Source organism: Chiloscyllium plagiosum, chromosome 42 (assembly GCF_004010195.1).
Source record: "Chiloscyllium plagiosum isolate BGI_BamShark_2017 chromosome 42, ASM401019v2, whole genome shotgun sequence".
Lineage (NCBI taxonomy): Eukaryota > Metazoa > Chordata > Chondrichthyes > Orectolobiformes > Hemiscylliidae > Chiloscyllium > Chiloscyllium plagiosum.
In genome coordinates this window covers 11,624,452-11,651,559 of record NC_057751.1, presented here as the reverse complement: position 1 = coordinate 11,651,559, position 27,108 = coordinate 11,624,452, and the positions used below count along the sequence as shown (strand labels likewise).

The 27,108-nt window shown below is 42.2% G+C and overlaps 1 protein-coding gene across 1 annotated transcript in view; it reads right to left on the bottom strand.

The window, feature by feature from the left end:
* LOC122543126 (pleckstrin homology domain-containing family A member 2-like) overlaps positions 1–3,727 on the bottom strand; it is a 106,498-nt gene extending 102,771 nt beyond the window's left edge. Inside the window, exon 1 of the mRNA XM_043681467.1 lies at positions 3,304–3,727. The gene's annotated coding sequence lies outside the window, so the exon portion shown is untranslated. The remainder of the gene's footprint in view (positions 1–3,303) is intronic.
* Positions 3,728–27,108: the final 23,381 nt, after the last annotated feature.

Below are 27,108 nucleotides of genomic sequence, written 5' to 3'. Positions count from 1 at the left end.
ATTGTTATAAACATTCAGGGAGGACAGTTTACTTTTCAATCCCAAACTTTGATTAAAAAAAGGTACAATTTCAATTCAAAAATGTCTAAAAGACAAGTCTGTCATGTGTCTGTGATGTCAGAGTATACTTCAACAGTCTGCTTGAGACAAGGAAACTCTTCAAAATTACTGCACAACACAATCATATGTTTTTTGGCAGTGGATTTCTCTCCGTACACACCCTCTGAGCTCTAAATACTTCACTGCAAGAACAGCTTTGCTTTCTATAGGTCACCATTTTAAGAATCAAACTGTTTGGTTTGAGGTGCATGAGGTCATGGGTTTGAGTACACCGAAACAGAACTGACCTGCAGAACAGTAACACTGTTTAGTTCTGTGTACACACAGTGGTACCTTGGAGGGTAACTGAGTGTGTGGTTGCCAGATTGCTGTCAGAAATGATGTGACTAATAACAAATCAAAGTATTGTGAAATTACATGCAAGCAACTGATCAAACTGGTTCAGCTCTATCAATTAGGCACAAGGTGGCTCTAAAATCTTCACTTCAGTATAGTGCTAAAGATAGTCCATTGGTAGCAACTGCACCTCTTACAATCTGTCAGGTGACCCTGCTGCACCATTTGTGCCAAGCAGCAAAAAATCTTGGTCAAAATATATGCTCATGAAGTAATAACATCTACATCAGATCAACAGGCAATGGATTGCATTCCCACCTGTGGGATCTTGTTGTTTGCACTATTGACTTTTTTTTTTGCAAGTATAATTTTCCACAGCAAATTAAGACATCCTCTGAAGGTATCAATGCAATATTTTGTGTTCTTGCTCAAGTCTGGTGTGTAATGACATCATAATAGTTTAAAGTACATGCCTGGCAGACACTATTACAATAGACCTCATTCCTGATGAAGGTCTCCGGCCCGAAACGTCAATTCGCCTGCTTCTCGGATGCTGCCTGACCTGCTGTGCTTTTCCAGCAACATGCTCTCAACTCTGATCTCCAGCATCTGCAGACCTCACTTTCTCCTACTTTCCAAATACTGTCAGGGTGAACTTGGCACCCTTGTTGATATTTTGTGAATATAATTAAAATGCATTCCTACAAGTCAAGCATGCATTATACTGTACTTGGAAAACAGTGCAAATAGATTCAATCAACCTCACTAAACTGGAGATAATTTGAAACTCTTCTACCCATGCCCTTGCTTGAACCGTATTCCATTTACCTATCACTCCTGTGCTTGGATCTGGGTCAAACAAAGCAACAGTTTTAAATTGTCATCCTTGTTTTTAAATCTCTTCATGGTCTCACCTTCTATCATTTCCACCAGCCCCATAAACTTGAGATATTGTGGTCCTCCAGGCCCGCTGACTATGTCTGGTTTTCAGTGTTACACTATTGATATGTGTGCCTTCAACTGCTTGGATCTTGACCTTGCCAGCTACCAATATAAACCTCTCAATTCTTCTCTGAGATGCTCCTTAAAACTGATCTGCTTGACCAAGCTTTTCCCTCATTGCTACACTATCTCCAGAAGAGGCTCAAATGTCAATGTGTGGTAGGGAATGTCTCCGGATAGCTCACTATGTAACGCTGCTGTTCACCTTCCTTTTCTGTTGATATCATTCCTTATCTTCACAGTCCCCAAGACGACAGGTGACCAGCTTCCAGGCCTTCACTGCCAGCCTAAATTAGGTGGATTGGAAGCGAGTGAATTGCACAGCCAATGCCTCCAAGATTTCTCTTCCCATTTGAGCTTTTTGCCAGTGATCTTCCTTAACATTGTCGTGGTACCTCAAGGATCACAATGCTTCAGGGAAAGGGCTGAGTGCCCTTTCACCGAATTTACGAATAATGATGCCGGTGACACCTGCCACATGAGAATCTGTGTTTTAAAGCTAGTTTCCACTATCTCATTTAAATCTGAAAATCAGACAAAATATGGCTCTTTCAGACAAAGAATTGTCTCATCTGCCTCCTAAACATCTCAAACATACCTGCTGACTGATGCTGTGATCTAATTTGGTAAAATGTGGTGTGTGTGATGGCTTCAACTAATGTCTAGCACGAAGGTTACTTCATGTCTCACACGGAATGCTGTGGTGAAGTATTTTTGCTGGCTCCCGATATCAGCAGTCACAAGTTACACAGTCATTGGAACTAAAGAAGGCTGCCGAGCCCCTCAAACCTGTTCACCCATTCACTGAGATCACAGTCGGTCAATCTGTGAGCCAACGCCCCACATCCCCTTGCTATCAGAAGTACAGAGCCTCTTCTTAAATTCAAAGGACAGTTGACCTGACATCAATGGTGAATAAGTACTCCAAACTTCTACCACCCTTCATGTGTACAATTGTATCCAACCTTCAACATTGAAAAAGGGCTGACTCTCACTTTTCATCTGTGTCTCAAGTGCCCAACCAACGGAAGCAAGCTGCATGGAGAGAATCTTGCCTGCAGCCCTATTTTGTTGAAAAAGTTGACCTGATCACCTTTGAACCTTCCCGGTTTCCAGCAACACCATGCTAGTTGGTGCTAGCTCTCGGTGCAATTTAACCCTTGAGGCGAAATGACATTCTGATAACTCTGCCCTGCACCCTCCTTCCAAAGACAACACAGTCTTCGTAAATGTCTTGGTCAGAATTAGTGAATGGACCCCAGCAGGGTCTAACAGGAATTTGGTCTAGCCGAAGCGTGACTTCTTGAATTCTAGAGCTCTCGATAATAAATGTCATAACATTTTCGGTTATTTTCTGTACCTGTTCGAGACAGTTTCACGATGTGTCGTACCTGAACCACCATAACCACTACACCCACCCCCAATCAGACTGCAGAAATATTCAGTGCAAATTAAAACAGTTCAGTTCGTCTCGCCCAAATTTGGAGCTCTGCGACACTGCACGCAGGTCACGTTATTGCACGGCCAAAAAAAATAACATGGGTCACAAGTCTCCAAATTCACAAAGCCGTGCGTTTTCCCTTTCCTTGCTTGAGCCCCCCCGGACGGGAACACCTTTGGGTTCAGGCACAACCCTGCTGCCGGCGAACTCGCTTCGAGCAGCCGGTTTCTGCACGCACTTATGGGGGGGGGGAGAAGGAAGTCCGTCGAAATGATGCAAGACCCTCCAGGAAAACTCGTGTCTTAATCCACTTGAAACTGAGCACAGTGGGCGGGGGAGGAGTGGGGATGGGTTGCAATTTGCCACCTCGCAGCTCTTGCTTCTCCCTCCCCAAAGAAGAAGCTGAACCCCTTGTCACACAGGAGAGGTCGATAAAATAAAAGCATCGTTATTCATCGACTTACCCAGGCGAGAACCGGGGGAATCTGTTGCACGCAGCCTAGCAACACTGCACAAGCCTCTGATCAAAATGTGCAGCTCAAACACGGTTTTTTTGGTTTCCCCAACAGATTCTTCCAAAAAAACCGAAAATCCGACCTTTTTTTTCCGCAGCGGGTTCAAACGACAGACTAAACACAAGTTTTATCTCTTTCTCTCTTGTCTTTTTCCGGGTGAAATTTACATGAACACAACAAGTCACCAAAGCTAACCAACCCAACCCGGATGTCAACGTTAACTATAAATGGTAGTAGTTAGGGTTTTTTTTTCTCTCTCTCTCTGACAAGTAAGACCAGTTAATCAACCTATTTGAGCTGCAGATGTCGGAGAGAAGTAGGGAGGAAAGCCTTTCAAGAGTTTTTAACCGAGTTTTTCTGAAGCGAGGGCGTGTCCTGGATGCAAATAACCACCAAAGTTTTCATGGGGTTGGACTTGCTGGTGGGTGCGGCTTTAGTTACACTGAAAGACACTTTTCTCCTCCTCTCTGACTTCCCCATTTGTAAAAGTCTTTGCAGCACAAAGCCTATTAAATAAAAGCTGGATCCAGCTTTATTTCCCCTTTCCTCGGTTGTTCAGTGGCACTCAATGATAAGCTGAGTTACGAGACAAGGACTCTGTTCATGTCCAGGTCCTGTGTGAGGTCTTCTCCGCAAAGGGAGGTTTTATTTTAACAAAAGCTGCAAACTCGCTGGCTAAACATCCAGAGACAGGGATTATATAAATGGAGAGAAACGGCAGAGAGGAACTTGGGTGGACAAAGCTCCCACACAGGAGCAGCAGATAATCAGGAAGGCTAATAGAATGTTGGCTCTTAATTCAAGGGGGTTGGAGTGTAAGAGTAGGGAGGTCATGCTGCAACTGTACAAGGTGCTGGTGACACCACATCTGGAGTGTTGTGAACAGTTTTGGTCCTCTTGTTTAAGAAAATATAATTTTATTGGAGGCAGTTCAGAGTGGGGTCACAAGGATGATCGCTGGCATGGAGAGATTGTCTCATGAACAAAGGCTAAATAAGTTGGGACTCTACTGGCTGGAGTTCAATAAGAATAAGAGGTGATCTCATTGAAATATATAGATTTTTAGGGGCTTGACAGGGTAAAAGCTGAGAGAATGTTTGCCCTCATGGGAGAGTCTAGAACTAGAGAGCATAGTTTCAGAATAAAGAGATGCCAATGTCACGCTGAGATGAGGAGAAATTTCTCTGCCCCGAGGATTATGAGTCTTGGGAAATCCTTGCCACAGAGAGCTGGGTGGACAGAGTCCTTGGGTATACTTAAGACTGAGATAGATAGATTCTTGGTCAGTCGGGAATCCGGGGTTATGTGGAAAAGGGCATGAAAGTGGACGTAGGGAATTTCAGTTCAGCCATGACCCTGTTGAATGATAGGAGAAAGTAAGGACTGCAGATGCTGGAGATCACATTCAAAGACTGTGGTGCTGGAAAAGCACAGCTGGTCAGGCAGCATCCGTGGAGCAGGAAATTCGACGTTTCAAGCATGAGCTCTTCATCAGGAATCTGATTAAACACCTGCTCATCGGATGCTGCCTGACCGGCTGTGCTTTTCCAGCACCACATTCTTCAACCCTGTTGAATGGTAGACCTATATCTCAGGCTCTTATGCTCTTCCAAAGTTGAAGGTGGAAGTTAAACACAGCGGTGATGTATAAAGGGTACTTCCTGCTCAGAGCCAGCAGGGTAAAATCAGCTTCCTTTACCATATTTATTTTAAATTGTTCACAGGATGTGGGTCTCACTGGCCAATGCAGCATTTGTTTCCCACCCTTAGTTGCGCTTGAAATGATGATGGAGAACTGTCTTCTTGAACTCGCACAGTCCTTAGGGTAAGAGGGATGCCGAAAGTGCTGTTTGGGAGGGAGTCCCAGGATTTCAGCAGCAATACATTTCCAAGTTCAGATGGTGTGACTATAAGAAGCACTTGCAACAATTTCTGCCAGGGGGAGTGGCCTGTCTGAAACACTTGAGGGTTCAGAGCTGGATATTTTTTACACCCTCTTCAAGATTTAAAAATAACTGTCATGAGTGCAAGTAGCATTTAGGAAAAATGAGAAACTATTTCATCAATGGCAACTTTGCATTTTATCTGCCTATATGACTACTGATTTAGGTACATTTTACTAATGTCCAAGTTAAATAGGTTTCCAAAGCAAATATATTGCAAACAGAGAACTGCAAGGTTTGGGGCATAACCACTGGAAGAATTTTTAATGTATTTTGCTGCTTTAATGCAACTGTCTTAAAAAGAACCATTACATGTGCAGTGATTGAGCTGTCAAATCAACAAAGCCAACAAAAGGAGTCCAGCGCAAATGAGTGCCTGGGTCTTTTTTCTGGCCCTTTTATGTTTCCTTTGTGTGTCCTTGAAGTCAGAGCAGGTCATCACAAGAATCCACTCGAGTAATTGTCTTAATCAGACAGAGGTTTGGATGCCATTACACAGGGATGTACGAAGATTGTGGTCTGCATAACGGATGTGTGATTTGAGATGTGATATGTGCAGATAGACGAGTGTAGTCTTTGGGTGTGATTGTGCTGGGTGTGTCTGCTGCATGTATGCTGTGCAACATTGCTGAGATTCTTGAGTATGGGCACATTCTTATTTGACCATGAAATCTGTCTGCAGCTGAACGGCAGCAGGTAAGTTACCAAAAACACCTATGCTGAGCCGTTTGAAGATGGACCTCTGAACAGGAAACATTCATTCTCTCTACCACCAACCTGCAGTGTGTACCATTGTAAACAAGCAGGAGACTGGAAGAACACAGCACGCCAGGCAGCATCATGTGTACCATTGGCAAGATGCACCTCATCCAGGCTTTTTCAACATCCAATTCCAAACCTGCAACCCCAAGCACTGAAAAGCACAGGGCAGCATATGCAATGGTAACCCCACTACCTGCAAGTTCCCCTCCAAGTGACACACTATTCTGACTTGAAACTACATTAATATTGCTTCACTGTTGCTGGGTGAAAATCACAGAACAACCTCCCTCACAGCACTGTGTCTGTAACTACACCCCAAGGACCGCAGTGGATTAGGAAGGCAGCTCACATCTCAAGGGCAAATAGGGATGGGCAATGAATGCTGGCCTAGCTAGTGACACCTATATCCTCAATGTGAATTAAAGACAAAATGGCTAGATTAACAAGTGGAAACTTGTGTGTGTGTTGAATTATGTGTACGCCCCCATTTGTGTTGTAAGTATAAACATCTGTGCTAACACCAGGTTTCTAATGAAGTATAATAGGTAAAATCTTTATACAATGACTTCTTAAAGTTTATAGACATCCACCTGGCAGTTCAGTTTTCTGTCTTGTCTTCCAAAAATTGGTTTCTGTCTGTCTGGAGAGAGTTCTTTAAGGTTGTAGCACTAAACTGATGTACTTGTGGTTAAAGATCTGTCTTTGGTATGAATAATGTCAGGGCCTGAATTCAACATGTTACAAGAAAGTCTGAGAGCACAACATCAAAGTGTGGTAAAGTAAAGATTTTCCACAACATTTTGGCCCCAGACTGCTAAATTAAGTTAGTGACTACACTGCATCAATGTAAACAATTGACATCTATCGGAGTGTATTCTTTACATTAACCTGGTTACAGTTTTGTGAATTGTAATGTAAATGCACATTTATGTATCGGTGGAGCCAGTTTTAATTACATGTTTACAGCAAAGTGAACTGTTTAGCAAACTTTCTCCATTTTATGTTGTTTCTCTCTGCCAAAACAGGTTTGCATGGCATGGATAGTTTTGAGATTGCTACAACTCCAATAGATGCAGATATTGTACCCTGCTGCATTAACATTGATCTGATCATATGCATTGAAATCAGACGTCCTTCAAATATGCTACATGTTTTTAAACTGTGATAAAAACTGTTGAGGAAAATGTGGTTTGTAATCTGAAGGTCAATAATTTTTTGTAAGATTTCATGAAATGAACTCTTCTACCACTCAACATCAAATAGCTCGCTTGTAAATTTGAATAATTCTGTGTCCAATAGCCCATTGATTTTCAGCGATGCTAACACGTTGTTAATTTTTGACTCGCTCCAGGCATTGGTTTAAGATTTTGGAGCTTCTCCAGTAATGTAGTGAACTACACAAGTGTCAAGATTGCAGCATCTACCCTGTTGAAGTCAATGTCGTTCCACAATCAAATATACTTTCATTAAGGCAACCCATTATACCAAACAACTGAGCTGCTTTTGGTTAGAAACATGATTTAGGCAGGAACTGTGAGTTCATGAGAGAAAGCTTAGGCTTTGGTTTTCTATGTGTTTGACTTCAATGTTAAGATCAGATCATAAAAGGTGTTGCTTCAACAAGGAAACCCAAATTCTACCCCCCAACAGCTGAAATACTGAGTTACTCATGCTCAGAAGTGGCATGAGCACACTCAGACGTAGTTTCATCTCGACTCAAGTAGCAGACATTCTGCCTGATTTAGGAGCAGCTTTCAATTTCCTGTTAATTGAATTCAAAATTTGCATTTGGCTGACCAGGTGACTGAGCACTGCTCACTTAAATCTTTCTGAACAGGACTCCGAATTCACCTTTGTTCCAATTTAAGAATGACCTTGTGAAATTCAGTGCAGTTACTCCTTTCGTGGTGCCTCTCTGAGGCTGATGGAAACATACACCAGTCAAAGACAAAAGCAATTTTTTTTATCTTAGGATGTGATAAGCAGTAATCCTGGTCTTGTATTACCGGGTTCCTCCTTTCCAAAGCTCTTCTGCTGTCTCTCCATCTTACACCCTCTGGAAGGCCATGCAGCCCAATTTGCTGAAAGTTCAATTTGTACTTGTGAACCTATACTGTAGGGGTTCACAAACTGAGGGGTGCAACTCACAGTGGAGTTGCAGATTGAGAGTTTGCATTCCCAAATTCTGAGGCAGCACATGGCTCCTTTTCAATATTTGGTCTTTTATTTTGTTTGTTGGCCTGGCTTCATCTGTTCTCTGAGGCCCAATTGCTCTTGCAAACACAGCTTGTACAAAAGGCAGACGTTCACTTTTCCTGTGGGGAATGGGAGGAACCCAGCAATTTTGCAACCCCCTCCATCAACCAATACCAGCAAACCATCTCCTCCATCTCCAAACTCAACAACTCTCCAAGCCTTTCCTTCAGTCCACCTTTTACTCAACAATCACTCAGAATCTGAGGCATTAAACTGAACTCATTGAGAAAATGTTTGGAAGCACTGGCTCTTGGTCCAGCAACACCACAAATTAAAGAATCCCAGGTCTCACTTCTCTTTATCCCTATACATCCTCCAGGCTTGCAATCCTCCCAAATCTCTGCACTCCTCCACTTCTGGCCATACATATCCCTTGTTTTATGATGTATTTCTCTGTGCCACTAGCAGCCAGACTGATGAAGGTCGTGAATCCTGAAAAGTAAAATGTTCTGTTTCACTGGCTTATGCTAGTGCTGAGAGGCAGTGGGAATTCAAGGGCTAAAGGTCCCTATTGGAATGAATCTCTGTGTATTCAATTGTATGCCTGTCCAGTGGCAGGCACAGACCAGAGATCACAGCAGGAGTCTGGCTGCCACTGAACCACCAAAGCGGTCTGGAGCCATATGTGTGAATATATCTCAGTCCCAAGTGAAGATACTCGCTTTTTGAATAGGAATGTCAGCCCTGATCAGACATGCCATTAACTACCTCCTGTTTCCATTCATATACTTCCTTGCAAGCTAACAAGGATATGTGAAGACTAACCACACTACTGATACTAAAATCTATTATCTACCCCTTTATCAATTAGCATAAGTTTGAGAACAGTACTGTCACAAATTTCTGTGAATGGTTTAATATTATCACAGGAAGGCAGCGATCTCCAGCTATTGAGAGAGTGAAAAATACATATTGTTAACAAGATTTGTATTCTGCCCTATGATGTCAGAATCCTTTGTATCAATTACACTCGAACAAGATATAAGAAATGCTATTTAGTTGTAATGTTCAGAGATTCATCAGGGAGTGCCTCCACACGAAGGCTGCCAGACTCCTTTGGTGGCACTCGGGATCTCTCCAGCAGGTTTCAGAAATAAAGTGTCCAGAATCTGAAGCTGGTATCGTCCGAAATTTACTTCAACAATACCTTCAGCTTCCTTGGCTCTACACTGCAAAATTCCAGCCTTAAACCTTTCTACCACTCTCCTGTTCTTTAAGATACTCTTACATCAAATACTTGGACAGCTACCCCAATACCTCTTTTTCTAACTCAGTGTTGAGTTTTATTTGAAAAATTCGAAAAGTCAAAAGCAGCGAGGAATGTTTTGCTACACTCAGAGCACTACGCAAATTGTTGCGTTTTTCAGCTGCCCAAACAGGACCAACGTGCAGAGGTACTGACAATGATGTGTCCTTATTTATCAATGGGAAGAAAGGTCACTGAAATGTTTTTTTAAAAAATGATTTCACTAGGATGTTGGCATCTGAGACAAGGCCAGCATTTGCTGCCTATTCCTAATTAGCTGTGAGTTGAGTGGCTTGCTTGACCATTTCAGAGGGCAGTTTAGAGTCGACCCCATGGAGTTGCTTTTGGGTCAAAATTGCATTTGAGTTAGACCAGGTAAAGGTGGCAGATTTCCTTCCCTCATGGACATCTGTGAACCAGATAGGTTTTTGTAACATTACAGCAAATGATGACCGTGAAACTTAAAGTAGTTTACAATTCCAGATGGAATTATCAAAATCAAATTCCCTCAACTGCCACGGTGGGATTTGAACCCACCAAAGCATTAACCTGTACCTGATAGGTTACCAATCTGCTATCATCTCGAAGTAAAATGACTGGGACATCAACTCAGATCGTGGGTTACAGTCTGACCTGGCCAAGGCTGGAAAGGCCATCTCCTCCAAGGCACTCAGCCAAAAGTAGGAAAGAGGTAAAAATAAGAAAAACCATTATTAAAAAAGGAGTTTGACAACAGCTTCATGTGCACCCTTTAAAGTTGGACAAGGATAGACTGCATAGCCGTCGAGCAAGTCAGCAGATCTTACGTACTTTTTATCTACTGTTTCTGGTTCATTTCCATAAAAGCTCACATATTGCTGGATACCGTCAGTGATAGATTACTTGAGGATAACACAAAAATACATTCGGTCAGACAGCATCCATGGAGGCGGTAACCAATTTTGAGGTTTCATATCGATGGCCTCGTGTCAAAGCTGGCCCAAAGTCTAAAAAGGGCAGTACTGACAGACTGAAACTCCGTCTTTCTGCCGTCAACTGGGCATTTCCAGCATTTCCTGGTTTAACATCACATTTCCAAAGCTAGGGTTTGCTTTTGCGATTGTTACGCTTATCCATTCCCACTGCAGAATTCCAAAGCACTCCTCTTGGTGAGTGCACAGTGCAAAGGAGTGTGCTGGACTTCTGCCCATATGAGCAGCTCATGAAAATTCATGACAGCAGCTCATCAATTGCTTGTACGTGTTTGGTACTGAATCGAAAATCTTTCCTCTCCTGTGCAGATTAATTTCCTGTCCCCAGTCTTCTGCTTCTGTAACTGGAAGCTGTCAATTGGCACAGGATCATCCCATTTCCCCATGGCTCCACAAAATGGCGGAGTCCAAAACTGGATGGCATAAGCTTAAGGTGAGAGGGGAAAGAATTAAAAAGGAACCAAAGTGCCAACTTCTTCATGCAGAGGGTGGTGTGTGTATAGAGTGAACTTCGTGAGGAAGTGGTGGAGACTGGTACAATTACAACATTTAAAAGTATCTGATTTGGAGGTGCCAGTATTGGGCTAGGGTGGACAAAATTAAAAATCACACAACACCAGGTTATAATCCAACAGGTTTATTTGGAAGCACTAGCTTTCAGAGCACTGCTCCTTCATCGGGTGGTTGTGGAGTATAAGATCGTAAGACACAGAATTTAAACCAAAAGTTTACAGTGTGATCTAACTGAACTTATATATTGAAAAAGGTCCGGATTGCTTGTTAAGTCTCTCATCTTTTAGAATGAACATGTTTTTAGGTCTTTTTCGATATATCATTTCAGTTGCATCACACTTTAAACTTTGGCTATAAATTCTATGTCTTACAATCTTATACTTCACACCCACTTGATGAAGGAGCAGCACTCTGAAAGCAATTACTTCCAAATAAACCTGTTGTACTATAACCTGATGTGTGATTTTTAACTTCTTAAAAGTATCTGGGTGGGTAAATGAATAGGAAGGGTTTAGAGAGATATGGGCCAAATGCTGGCAAACGGGACTAGACAAATTTAGGGTATCTGCTTGGCATGGACAAATTGGACTGAGGGGACTGTTTCCATGCTGTATAACTCTATGACTCTATGAGTCTATGTCAAGGTGGAGGGGATAAGTAACTCTCCGAAGACACATCCTTGTGATTATACTCTCATTCAATTGGCACTGGATCTTGAAAAAAAGTGTGGCAAATCCCTTTAACGAGGGATGGTGGAGAAGACAGCAAGTTAACATATTGTTACTCCAGAACTGATTGTGCGCTTGACTTCAATAGACCTGATTTTCCCAGAGGTCCTTTTTATTTCTTCCTTCCTTATTACTTTCAGTTTTCAGACGGTTACTGATGATTCAGCCTCCAAGAAACTGGCATTTTCACAGCTTTTTCCAACAGAAACCTGCACAGTATGTGTGACTCGAACTGCAGTGGTTGCCGTAGTAACTAGCAGCTGCTGTCGGGTCACGTAGTAGTTTTTCTTGCAGCTAGCTGCAGCGCCAATAGTAAACTTTAAGCTGGTTGTCGGTCTGTAGCCCTGTTTCAAAGACCAAAGAGTCACAAGCAACTTTTCTGCCACCTTGACTGAATATCAACATGGATTGTGAAATGTGTCCCATTTATCAATTGAGAAGATTGATGCAGTTATTGTCCCCCTGGTAACTTAGTTGGAAGTCATACTACTGTACAACGTTCTGTCCCCAGTCTGTGGTGAATTATCTGACGTCATTAGGGTCAGTGGCCATGGACTTTGAATAATTATTCTTGGAGCTTGAGCAATGTGAGCAAGGCAATTTATTTCTCCAGAACCATGACAACTGGTCTACACTAGCATTTATTCTACATACTTGCTGTTTTCCATCCCTTTCACCTCAATTGATCAACATATCTTTGATTCACTATCTCTGCAATATGTTATTTCACTCCTTTTAACATATATCCATGCTTATTGCTCAGTGACAACTCATGATAGCGAATTCCTCATTCTAAGCAATCTTTGACAAAGAGAGCTTCTTCTGAGTTCCATATTAGACTGATTGATGATTATCTTACATTTGTAGCTCCTTGTTCTGGTCTGGAGGTTTTGTGATGCAGTGCTCGCATCCCGACTGAGGGGCCAGGAGCTCCACATTTGAACTCTAAGCTGGAACTTGTTGGTTTTCATAACGTGACCCTGCAAATACATTGCAAATCTGTAACTTCTTCCAATTTGCAGAGTATGGAAGAGGCTCCTGGTCATTGCAGAAGGCAATGGTAAACCATTGCATTTCTTCGTTATAGGCATGGACCGATCCAATGGAAATTCATGGCCCAATCTTCAGAAGAGGAGCATGGAAGAATGGATAGGTCTGTTAATGTCTTATCTGCCCTGTCAAATATCTTCAGAATTGTAAAGACTACTGACTCATTCATCACATAGCTGTATCTCAGAGTTTACTGACAGCTTTACTTCCCACATTATACAATGATTGCACTTCAAAAGTAATTGGCTGCAGTACACTTTGGGATGTTCAGAGGGAATGAAAAGTACATGTAAATGATTGTCCTCCTTTTTTTCTATCAAATCACCCCATTTGCCTTCTCTTCTCTGGAGAAAATAGCTATTGTCTAATCAGCCTCCCAAGTGTACCCCTCTTTGTTCTGGTATCATTCTGTGAATACTTTTTGTACTTTCTTTTGTGCCTCAACGTCATTCACTTGAGATGAAGACTGGAATGGTGCACTCTTATCCCCTGAGAACATTACAGAGACAGCATGTAATATGGCACTGGAGACATGTTTATTCATTTCCACTTGCAGAGCTTACCACAGCAAGCTCACTTCACTATGTCATAGAGTCATAGAGTCACCCAGCATGTAAACAGACTCTTCGGTCCAACCAGTCGATGACAACCATAATCCTAAACTAAACTAGTCCCACCTGTTTATGCTTGGTCCACATCCCTCCAAACATTAATTATTCATGTACTTAACTCAATGTGTTTCAAATGTTGTAACTGTACCCACATCCACCACTTCCTCTGGAAGTTCATTCCACTTCAGATTCAGAACTGGCTCAAAGGTAGAAGACAGAGGGTGTTGGTGGAGGGTTGTTTTTCAGACTGGAGGCCTGTGACCAGTGGAGTGCCACAAGGATCGGTGCTGGGTCCTCTACTTTTCATCATTTATATAAATGACTTGGATGTAAGCATAAGAGTTATAGGTAGTAAGTTTACAGATAATACCAAAATTTGAAGTGTAGTGGACAGCGAAGAAGGTTACCTCAGAGTACAACAGGATCTTGATCAGATGGGCCAATGAGCTGAGAAGTGGCAGATGGAGTTTAATTTAGATAAATGCGAGGTGCTGCATTTTGGGAAAGCAAATCTTTGTAGGACTTATACACTTATTGGTAAGGTCCTAGAGACTGTTGCTGAACAAAGAGACCTTAGAGTGCAAGTTCATAGCTCCTAGAAAGTGGAGTCACAGGTAGATACGATAGTGAAGAAGGCGTTTGGTATGCTTTCTTTATTGGTCAGAGTATTGAGTACAGGAGTTGGGAGGTCATGTTGCGGTTCTACAGGACATTGGTTAGGCCACTTTTGGAATAAAGCATGCAATTCTGGTCTGCTTCCTATCAGAAGGATATTGTGAAACGTGAAAGGGTTCTGAAAATATTTACAAAGATTTTGCCAGCATTCGAGTATTTGAGCTAAAGGGAGAGGTTGAATAGGCTGGGGTTGTTTTCCCTGGGACGTCTGAGACTGAGGGTGACCTTACAGAGGTTTATAAAATCATGAGGGACATGGATAGGATAAATAGGCAAAGTCTCTTCCCTGGGGTGGGGGAGTCCAGAACTAGAGGGCATAGGTTTAGGGTGAGAGGGGAGAGATATAAAAGAGATCTAAAGGGCAACCTTTTCATACAGAGGATGGTGCATATATGGAATGAGCTGCCAGAGGAAGTGGTGGAGGCTAATATAATTGCAACATTTAAAAGGCATCTGGAAGGGTTTGGAGGGATATGGGCCGAGTGCTGGCAGGTGGGATTAGTTTGGGTTGGGATACCTGGTCGTAACAAAGGGTCAGTTTCTGTTCTGTACATCTCTATGATTCCATGACTCATACATGAACCACACTCTCTGTAAAAAAATTGCCCCTCATATCTTTTTTAAATATTTCTCCTCTCACCTTAAAAATATGCCCCTTAGTCATGAAATCCCCCACCATGGGAAAATGGGAAAAGACACCTTACCTCATTATTTAATAATGCTCTCAACCTTCTACACTCCAGCAGAAAAAAGTCCCAGCCTTTTCAGCCTCTTCCTCTTGCTTCAGCCAGTATGGATTTGCAGGAGCAATCTTTGCTATTTGGTGATCTGTCCTGGAAAGTGTGTGGATGTGGCTAATACTACTGGGGCATCTGGAATGCTTTTCATAATCAAAAGGCTCACAAAGGGGTTGATACAATCATAAGATATTATGGATGAAGAAGGCCATTCAGCCTAATTGAATTCGTCCTTTCAGAATGATCCCAAAGCTGTTGTCGTGTTCATTGGAATGATCCCACAGATTCACTGCCCTTACTAAGTCACCCAGATCCCAACTTTGGAGAAGGAGAAAGCCTCAGTCATTTTGATCAATAGCCACAAAAAAGTGAGCACTTTCTGCAAATCTTGTTGTGAAGGCTTCTGCTCTACTGAGCTTTTATACCCTTGGAGCTGAGGAGGAAAGCCTATTGTTTGCTGTTCTGGGTCAACCATTACAAATGACCACTTGACTTGAGGGCTGCTCCATTTGTGAAACTATATGTCTTCCGTACAGGAAGCGGGTAAATCTTTGAAAAGTGTAGGCAACTGAGATTATATTTTGCTCCCATGGAAAATACATTTCTTCCTTGTTAAATTGTACTCGCGCCGATTGAAGATTTGTGAGCAGTCAGGTGTTGAGTGGTGGTCGCAGATTTCTGAAGTGCATGCCAACTTATTGTCAATCAAGTGTTCATACTACACACAAGTAGGATTGAAAACAGCAGTCAGAACTGAGAAGCTAATTGAGGTGAAATATGATATGCAGGAGCTGCACAACTTATTGGCTCCGAGCAAAAGATGAGCAACGAGGAAATAATGTAGGCAGGGACAGTGAGAATCGACCCATGATGTCTTGAGCTATTTATTGATGAGGAAATGAAGTTAACTAGTTGTTTGGGCACAGTTTGAAGTGATGTCTCAAACATCCCCTCAAGCAAAAGTGAAATTTGACCTGGGAAATAATAATATAGAAAATGGATATTGTTTGCCTGATTGTTGCAAGCTTACCTCGTGTGGATAATGCACCAAAGAGCAATATGACTAAACTACATGAACATGATACTCTGCATCAGCAATTTCATCTTCTTTATGTTTTTCTTTACGGATTCATTTTAATTTCTCTGTTTTCTGTCAGGTCATTGTTTGATCCCTGCTTATGAGATTGAACTGAGATCATTACAAACTTTGACCAGGCAATATTTGGTGTCATGAGGAAGTTCTTGGGACACAATTTACCAACATTGCAAGTTTGAGAAAGTCTTTCCATCAAAATATATGTAATTTATATGTTTGGACTAACTGGCATGAAACACAACTTTGAGTCAAATGTCAAAGCACATTGGTTATCTTCAAATCTTTGCTATCTGTCATTGAGAAATCTGCATTAACAAGCCAAATATTGACAGCTTTAGAAATAAAGTAACTGGTTTCAGCAGAGCAACTAGAAAATTCCTCCACAAATCTGGCATGAGTTATGGGTTCGGTCATAGCTCAGGTGGTGCTACTCTTACCTCTGAGCCAAGCAAGTAGTGGATTCAAGACTGACTCTTAAACTCATCTATAAAAATCAGAGTTGACATTGCAGGGCAGTTCTCCACTACTGGTAGTGCTGTTTTTTTCTTAGATGAGATGTTGAGCATGCTTCTCTCCCATCTCAGGTAGACATCAAATATATCATGCCATTGTCCTGTAGAGGTGTAATAGAGTTATCCTGGAGTCCTGGCCAATGTTTATTCCTTAATCAATATCACAGAACCAGATGGATCAAAGTACAAATTAAGAAAAGAAGTTGGCCATTCAGCCCCTCAAGCTACTCTATCATTTAATAAAATCATGGCTGGACTGATTGTGGCCTTACCTCTGCATTTCCATCTACATCTCATAACAACTTTGTTCATCAAGAATCCATCTGCCTTTGTCTTAAAAATATTCAATGATCCGACGTTTACTTCCCAAGGGGAAAAAGAGTTCCAAAAATCTCTGAGAAAAAAAAAAATCTCTCCATCCATGTCTTAAATGGAAGAGCTGTCATTTTCATAAGAACAAATGATTGCAAAGATGTGTCATATTGGACTGGAAATCTTCACTCTCTTTCTCCACAATTGCTATCAGACTACAATTGCTCCACAATTTTCTCCACAATTGCTATTAAGTTTCCCTAGAACTTTTTTTTGTGGGCATCCCTTCTGTTTAACCTTTATCCTTACGGTCTCGTCTCTTCCACAAGTGGAAATATCCTTTCTAAGACAATAAGACAGGAAGAAATAGCAACAGGGGTAGACCATTTGGCCCCTCAAGCCTGCTCCCCATTCAATAGGACCATGGATGATCCAACATTTCCTCATGTCCATTTTCCTGCCTTTTCCTCTCACCCCTGTTTCCCTGATTAAGAATCTGTCTCTGCCTTAAATATACACATTTGTGGCAAGAAGTTTTCACTGCCCTATCAAACCCTCTCAGAATCTTCAAGAAGATCACCCCTGTTTTTCCAAACTCCAGTGGGTAGAATCCCAGCTTGTTCAACCTTTCTTCATAAGGTCAAATCCACCCCCCCCCCCCCCAACTTCTCTGAAACACTTCCATTGAAAATGTATATCCTTTCATTCAGAAGGAGACCAAAACAAAGTACTGTATTCCAGATGTGGTCTCACCATGACCCTGTACAAGTAGAGCAAAACATACCTACTTTTGCATTCCATTATCCTTGCTGTGTATATGTACAAAATACCTGTGTAGGTTTTCGACTAGCCAGGCGGTCATTACACCAGCAGAGATGGAAACAATGCTTGAGGACCTTGTGGAATCCCCATCCTCACAGATTCTGAAGGAACTGCTCCGGAAATGTAATTTTCTGCTGGGCATTTCCTCCATACAAGGGGCCCTCTGAAAGCCGCCATTCAAATCAGAGACCTTAGAGGGTTCCTATGAAATTAAGTAAACTATTTATTTACTCAGGAAAGGTTGGACTTTTAAATAGATGGTCTGACCTGTGAGAAACATTTTCAATTGACCCCATACTTACATTACACCCCCCCAATTACAGCATCCTGAGGCCCCTTACATTCTCCAGAGACCCAATGCAACCCACCCCAGGGCACAAATAGCCTTCTCCACCTTCACTGAATCAGAATGGACATGATCCAAACCCCTACTGCCATTAGTCCAGACTAAAACCAAACAAATCCCCACTGCCACCACAATGATAAATGGAAGCTTTTCTTCTATAAAAGCTTAACATTTCATGCTCTCAACACTTGATTTAATGTAAGACTTCCTGTCACCTCTGTAGCTCAGTGTCCCATTCATTATCTTTGATAATGAGATTAGCTGGAGTGACCTTCACCTCAGCTGCTCTTTGAAGTGTTAATTCTCACCACGCAACATTTGTGTGATGATGAAGATAGAATTTAATTATGGGGATCATGATAGATCTCCACATTGAACCATCTTTTGAACACTGGCAACTAATAAGCATGGAACAAGTAAGTCAGGATTCAAGGAGTCTTGCATACTTTGATAGTTTGATAAGAACATTTTTGGTCATATAATTCGTGAAGCCATATTTTCCGTCAACAGCGATGCAGTGAGGTCCACCACTAACCTTGAACTTAGCTGTCCACAAGGGTCCAGTGATCACTATGATAGATTTCCACTTTCCCCATTGTAGTTAAACTTTGGCAATCAAAGAAGGGACCTCCAAATGTCCAGGTTTGCAACTAATCACATTGAAGTATTCTCACAGACAACAAACCCGGTAGTTAAAAGCAGTGAAGCCATTTTTATTTAAAGTTCTCAGACCCCACAATAAATATTGATGATTAAAATCAGATAGAAACTAAGATAAACATTTTTAAAAGCATTTATTATTTTACTCATATGTGGAGTTTTTATATTGCAATGGAAAAATTTGATATTCAACAAATTAGTTTACACTATATCAGGGCCAGTGAAGGTATTTAACAGGTTTAGAGAAGTTGTGATGCTAAACAGTTGTGATCCTGGGACAGACAGGAGATTCTGTGGCTGCAAATGGGAATCCAGGATGATGTGTTGCCTCCAAGGTGCTAGGGTCCAGGATATCTTGGAGCAGCTGCAGAACGTTCTCAAAGGGGAGGGTAAGCAGCCAGAAGTCATGGCACAAATGACATAGATAGAAATAGGGATGAGTGATTATAGAGAGCAAGGAGAAAAGTTAAAAACCAGGATCTTGTTGGTGGTAATCTCCAGATTACTGCTAGTGCCACATGCTAGTGAGGGTACAAACAGGAGGTTATGACAGATGAATGCAGGGCGACACAATTGATGCAGGGGGGAGGGATTCAGATATTTTGCTCATTGAGATGTTTTCTGGGGCAGGGGTGATCTGTTCAAGAGGAATGTTTTACACCTGAACTGGAGGGAGACCAACATCTTCACTTGGGCGGCACGGTGGCACAGTGATTAGCACTGCTGCCTCACAGCGCCGGAGACCCGGGTTCAATTCCCGCCTCAGGCGACTGACTGTGTGGAGTTTGCACGTTCTCCCCGTGTCTGCGTGGGTTTCCTCCGGGTGCTCCGGTTTCCTCCCACAGTCCAATGATGTGCAGGTCAGGTGAATTGCCCGTAGTGTTAGGGTAGGGGTATGGGTGGGTTGTGCTTTGGTGGGTTGGTGTGGACTTGTTGGGCCGAAGGGCCTGTTTCTACACTGTAAGTAGTCTAATCTTGGCGGCCAGGTTTGCTCGTGCTATCAGGAAGCGTTTAAACTAGATTGGCAGGGAGGTGGAATCCTCAATAGCAGGGAGGCAAGTGCACAGCTTGAAGGAGGTACAGTGATCAGAAATAGTAAAGTGAAGAGACAGGTCAGGCTGGAACATGACAGGAAGCAAGGAATGCCTGATGAATTAAATTACATCTATTTCAGTGTAAGGGAGCTGACAGGTAAGGCCGATAAACTCAGGGTCTGGATAGGTACGTGGGACTGGGATATTAAATACATTACAGAAACATGGCTAAAGGAGGGACAGTACTGGCAGCTTAATGTGCCAGGGTACAGCTGCTGGAGATGGGGCAGAAGTAGTGGAAGGAGGGGAAGAGAGGGGAGTTGCATTTTTGATTCAGGTGAGCATCACAACAGTAGTCAGAGATGAAATAACTGAAGGATCACCCAGTGAAGCTTTGTGGGTGGAGCTAAGAAATAAAAAGCTGACGTTATTGGGGTTGTGCTATTGACCCCCAAGTAATCAGCGGGTATTAGAGGAACAAATATGTAGAGGGACTGGGGAGACTTGGAGAGATAATAGGGTTGTCTTAGGAGTGGATTTTAATTTTTCTAACATAGAGAAATTAGAGCATTAAGAACTGTCAGAGCATTAAGAACTTAGATGCAGTGGAATTTGTTAAGTGTATCAGGAAAGTTTCCTCAAGCAGTATATCGAGGGTTCTACTTGGGAAGGGGCAGAATTTGACTTACACAGGGCAGGACAGATAACTGAGGTGACAGAGGGGGAGAACTTTGGGACCAGTGACCATAGTTCTATTAATTTTAAGATAGTTATGAAGAGGGACAAAATTGGTCCACAGGTTCAAGTTCTACATTGGGGCAAGGCGAATGTTGATGGAATTAGACAGGAGCTTGCAGGGGTTGATTGGAGTGGTTTTTTTGCAGGCAAAGGGCCCTCTGGCAAGTGGGAGGCTTTTAAAAGTGAGATAGCTAGAGTTCAAGGTTCATATGTTCGTGTGAGGGTGAAGGGCAAGGTAGCAGGAGTAGGGAACCCTGGATGACGAGTGATATTGAGGCTTTGACCAGAAAAATGAAGTAGGTGTGGCTCAGGTACAGGCAGCTGGGCTTTAGGGAATCCCTTGAGGTATCTTGGGGATACAGGAGTTTACTGAAGAAGGAAATCAGGAGGGCAAAAAAGGGCACAAGATTGCCTTGGCAAATAAAATTAGGGTGAATCCAAGGAGGTTCTTTAAGTATATTAAAGGAAAAAGAATAGCTCGGGAGAGAATAGGACCCCTCAAGGACTAAAATGGACTTGTATGTGGAGAACCACAGGCGATGGGCAAGGTTCTCAGTTCATATTTCTCCTTTGTGTTTACCATGGAAAAAGGCATGAAGACTTGGGAACTTTGGGAAGTTAGTGGTCATATCTTGGGAACAGTCCATATCAAAGTAGAAGTGGTGTTGGATGTATTAGAATGTATGATGGTGGATAAATCTCCTGGCCCTGACAAGGTATGTACACTGTTCGAGATGAGAGAAGAAATTGTTGCGGCCCTGGGTGATAATTTTGAGTCATCGTTAGCCATGGGTGAGATTCCAAAAGACTGGAGGATGGCGTTTGTTGTACCATTATTTGAGAAGGGCTACATAGAAAAACCTGGGAAAATAGACTAGTAAGCTTAAAATCTGTTGTGAGTATGTTACTTGAGAAGATTCTGGGAGATCATCTATACATTCATTTGGAAAGACAGGGTTTGACTAGGAGTAGTCAGCGTTGCTTTGTGAGTGGGAGTTCATGCCTCACAAATTTGTGAGAGTTCTTTGATGAAGTGACCAGGAAGGTTGACAAGGGCAGGGTGGTAGACGTAGTCTATATGGATTTCAGTAAGTCTTTGATAAGTTCCACATGGTCGGCTGCTCTGGAAGGCTAGATCACATGGAATCCAGGGCAAGCTGGAAAGTTTGAGACACAATTGGCATGATGATAGGAAACAGGGTAATAGTGGAAGGATGATTGTTGGACTGGAGGCATGTGACTAGTGACTAGTGGAGTGCCTCAGGGATCAGTGCTGGACCCATTGCTGTTTGTTATGTTTATCAATGATTTAGATGAGAATGTACAAGGCATGATTAATAAGGTTGCGGATGACACTAAAATAGGTGGTATTGTGGACAGTGAGGAAGATTATCAGAAATTGAGAAGACCTTAATCAGCTGGGGAAGTGGACCGAGAAATGGCAAATGGAGTTTAATATAAATAATTGTGAGGTCTTGCATTTGGAAAGTCAATTCAAGATTGGAGTTTCATGGTGAATGGTAGGGCCTTAAGGAGCGTAGTGGAACAGAGGGACCTTGGCGATCAGGTGCATGGTTCGCTGAAAGTGGAGTCACAGGTAGACAGGGCGGTGAAGAAGACTTTTGGCACACTAGCCTTCATCAGTCAGGGCATTGAGTATAGAAGTTGGGACATTATTTTGCAGTTTTATACAGGACGTTTGTGAGGCCGCACTTGGAGTATCATGTTCATTTTTGGCCACCTTGCTATAGGAAGGATGTTATTAAACTGGGAAGAGTGCAGAAGGAATTTATAAGGGTATTGCCAGGACTCAATGTCTGAGTCAAAGGGAGAGGTTGGAAAGATTAGGACTTTTTTCTTTCGAACATAGGAGACTGATGGGGGAATCTTATAGTGGGTTATAACATCATGAGAGGCATGGATAGGTTGAATGCACTCAGTCTTTTCCCCAGGGTTGGGGAATCGAGGACCGGAGGCATCAGTTTAAGGTTAGTGGGGAAAGAATAAAAGGGAACCCTGGGGGGCAACTTTTTTATACAGAGGGCGGTGCACATATGGAATGAGCTACTGGTGGAAGTTGTTGAGGCATGTACATTAACAACATTTAAAAAGTATTTGGACAATACATGGATAGAAAACGTTTAGAAGGATATGGGCGGCACAGTGGTTAGCACTGCTGCCTCACAGCACTAGGGTCCTGGGTTCGATTCCCATCTGCCTGTGTGGAGTGTGCACATTCTCCCTGTGTCTGCGTGGGTTTCCTCTGGGTGCTCCAGTTTCCTCCCACAATCCAAAGATGTGCAGGTCAGGTGAATTGGTGATGCTAAATTCCCCACAGTGTTAGGTACGTTAGTCAGGGATAAATATCAGGTAGGGGAATGGGTTTAGGTGGGTTTCTCTTCAGGGGATGGTGTGGACTTGTTGGACCGAAGGGCCTGTTTCCACACTGTAGAGAACCTAATCTAATATGGGCCAAGTGCAGGGAAATGGTGTTTTCATAGGTGGACATTTTGTTAGGTTTGGGCCAAAGGACCTGTCTCCTTGCTGTGGGATTCTTTGACTCTATGTTCATTAAACAAGCTATACTTCATTCAGCATGCTGTAAGCTTTACAAAGGCTCTTACAGCAAGGTTAGCAGCAGCAATGTGTAATTTTTCATTGTTTTACAGTCTGGGATGGTAGGTGGGAATGGAGTTTGCGAAGGAACCTCAATATGCAGCTTTTGGATTGAGAGTGGGATTGCAACCAAACACTTTTGGATTTCTCTGCTTTGTTCCATATTTCTCCCAAAGCCACTGCCACTTTTGGAAGAATAACAACAGCAGGTACAGTTCCACTGCCATTGACACTGAAAAAGCCAAGCTGATTTGCTTCAGGGACCAAAGTTAAGTGCCCACAGCTCACCCCGGAGCTCCGAAATTTACAGAAGAAACACTGGCAGACATGAGTCCATCTCCTGTTTGCAGTAGACAAATCACTTAAGGCCAACATCAAGTCTGGCCTGTAGAAAGATACGACTGTTCATCTTTTTCGAGCCGAAGATAACTTTGTGAGGTTGCCTTTCTGCAAAATGAGTGTAACTCATTTTTTTCAAACAGTCATCACGAATGTCAGATCTGAACCATTCCTATCATATGGCTTCACTGGTCAGTGAAAAGTATTCGGACAGTTAAGACCATAATAAAACAAATGCTCGGCCACGATGGTTGATGCTTCATCTGCTCCAAGAACGTTTGTGAAATTGTAGTCATGATTTGGAGGTGCCAGTGTCGGACTGGGGTGTACACAGTTAAAAATCACTCATCTTTTAGAATAACCATGTTGAGATGAGAGACTTAACGACTTAATGAGAGACTTAATCCAGGTCTTTATCAATATAGCATTTCAGTTGCATCGCCCTGTAAACTTTTGCTATAAATTCTCTGTCTTACTCCACAACCACCTGATGAAGGAGCAGCTCTCTGAAAGCTAGTGCTTCCAAATAAACCTGTTGGACTATAACCTGGAGTTGTGTGATTTTTAACTTTGTGAAATTGTAAGTAGCTGTTTGAGATTTTGCTGATTTCTCAGTGTAATTGTGAAATATTGAAGTTAAGATATTGATAATGTTGAATCATGAGTCAAATATCTAGGAAACCTCAAAATCTCAGCACAGGAAGAATCCATTCAGCCCAACGCTGTTGGTCTGTGTGCATGTGAACTCAAATCCCATTCATCTGCCCTGTCCTTGGGGTTACTTGCATTTTTGTCTTTTGCTGTTGTTCCTATTGGCCATTCTGCTTTTCGAAATCTGTGCAACCACACAATTTAGATCTGCTTCCCATTCCATTGGGAAGCTTCCAGTTTCTACAGAATATTTGCCCTCTCCCTTTTCTCAAAATCTGCTGCAACACTTTTGAATTAACACTGAATTGTTTTGGTTACGCATGCACAAAGTTGAGCAGCAATGTTGGTTGTGTGACATGTGATCCCGAAAAGGGAACCTCATTTGTATGACTGCATGACTGATACATTCAGCAACCTGATGATGAGTGTTTGCCACTCAGCCTCCACCATTCAACCCTGTCCCTTCAGATATTTATTTTTCATCACCACACAACAAAACTCTCATAAATAACTGAAAGCAAATACCTTTTCATGATATTTCCTCACTTGACCATTTGTCAAGCATGTTATTTCACACTGAGATGGACAAATTTGGCCAATGTAAAGGACAGGCATAAAAGACTCATATCTGTTCGGTTTGGTACCAATGAATTCAGCTGCAGCATGATCTGAAAAATTCTTCAACTGCAAGCTCTCTGCATGTTTCCAATGAGGATTTGGTGATCTTACTCTGGAAGCTGGGAAATAAACAGTGTTGTCAGTGATAATGAACAGAACTGAAACCATTTGTGGGATCTGACTACATACTGGGCAGGAGGTGTGTTTTTAGTCCATGTTCAGCTGCCCAAAACCAGTGAGGAAGCTCAATCTGTTTTATTTTGATGTTGACCAAATCACTTTCAGTTGGTCGACACAGTCCGATATTGGAGACAAACTGAAAGCTACAATAATACTTTCAGAGGACAGACAGACGTCAGAACTACCAGAAAACTGAGAACAGCTGTTACTTCCAATGGCTTTCAGGAGTCTATATCCTCTGCAAGTCTTGTTCTACATTAGTTTCCAATCCCTGACAGAGGTCGGGAATTGTTTGCTTGAATAGCCAATTCTCTGCAGACACTTGGGTAAGACAGATGTATTCATGCATGAGGATAACCCCTCCTCCTTGCCTTGTTCCCTTGCTGTAAGTTTACATCAGAATTATAAGACCTTATCTTTTCACTGTGTTCACTGTTGAGGTACAGACATGTACTCTTCTGAGCTCTTCAAATTTTATTTCATTAGGCCTCCAAACAATATGGAGTAAATAATTTCACAGAGTCAGTTAACTCCCTACGAATACTCCTCATCAGTGCACTCATGTTCTATTCAAAGTTAACTTTGGGGCAGTCTGAACCAGACATGCGCTGTGTAGACAAGTTTTTTTGGACATTTGCACAATTATTTATACTTCCCAGCACCAACAGCAACAGTAATAGGACAGCAGCAAATTAGAATGTGAGTGAAGATAATGTGACTGTTCAATGGTAAGTGAGCAATACAGGTTCTCTGTCTTCAAGTTCATTAGCAACAACCCTGATAATTGATCAAATAAGAGAAGCTGAAGTGCATATAAATCAGAAACAGCTGGGACACCAGGTCTGGTATGAAAGCTGAAAGACTGAGAAAGTCGATAAACTTGCTTTAAATAAAAATAAGGTGGTTTCTATCTCATCAGCTGCCTTGGACTCCATGAGGATAATGGTGCAACTCTGTTTTCAGGAGAAATTGAGATAGTAGTACTGCCAGTGGGAACTACAGTCAAGGGACAGGCAACACTGAGGATGTAAAAATAGATAAGCGGAAAGAACTTTAGTGCTGACCCTGCAACTAAACAGAAAGGTGAACCTCAACCTCAGCTAATCAAAGAATGGCATCAGTTTGAGACTAAATATGGTCCTGTACTTACGTATCTATCAAGGATGTCTTTGAATCTTGGTTTAGAAAATAGGCAATTGATCACATCAAGACAAGATTCATTATATTCATAAGTATTAATGACAAAGACCTTGGTGTAGTTTTTGGACAATACTGGAAGCCTGGAAGCAGTGTAAACTGTGTACTGAACAGTGGAGTGCAGTGATTCACTGTTGATCACGCAGCATTGCCCTTTGATGTGAAGGGCATCACTTGTCACTGGCCACTCGGGTGTTTCCTTTCTTCCTGGTGGTGGAAACTGAATAAAGATTCGTGCACCTTGTGTCTTTCACTGTGTCTCAAAAAAAAGGAAAAAAAAAAGGAGTGTGCCCCTCTTCCGCGGTTACGTTAGAGCCCGGGTGTCTCTGGAGAAGGAGCACTCGGTGTCCACCAACACCCTGGAGCTGTTCAGGGAGAGGTGGGTGCCGCATGGAGTGGAGTACATTATTTCTCTCTCCAACTCCATTTTGATTTAATCCCTGCCCTCCCCTTCACTGTTTGATCACACAGCATTGCCCTTTGATGTGAAGGACACTGCTTGTCACTGGCCACTTGGGTGTTTCCTTTCTCCCTGGTGGTGGAAACTGAATAAAGATTCGTGCACCTTGTGCCTTTCACTGTGTCTCACACCTACACAAACACAACATGGGAGCTGGGGAAAAATGAGCACTACCGCAGTTAGGCAGTAGTGTAGGGGTAATAAAAAAAGGAAAAAAATACAAAAAATAAGAAAAAAAAACAGGAATGTTAGAGATCCTGAAAAAAAAATAAACAGGAGTGTCAGACATCCTGTTCACTCGATGAGCTGGCTATGTGGGAGCTGGATCTGTGTGAAGGACTTTCCACGTGTAAATAAAGGGTATTGGTGAGGGAATAACAGCTTCTGTGGAATTATTTCAGAGATATTCAAAAAGGTATTAATATATTGGTGGAGTGGGCAGGTAGATGGAAGATGAAATTCAAGACAGAGAAGTGTGAGATGATAAGTTTTGGGAGAAAGTGCATGGAGAAAGAGTACAAAATAAAGATTACTACTCTAGATGGTATGCAGGAGTTGAGACACTTGCTTGAATACATACACAGTTGTGAAAAATGGCAGGACAAGTACAGAGAGCAGCTAAAAAAATTATTCTAGGTTTGATGAATAGGGGGATAGAATACAAGAGCAAGGAAGTTGTAA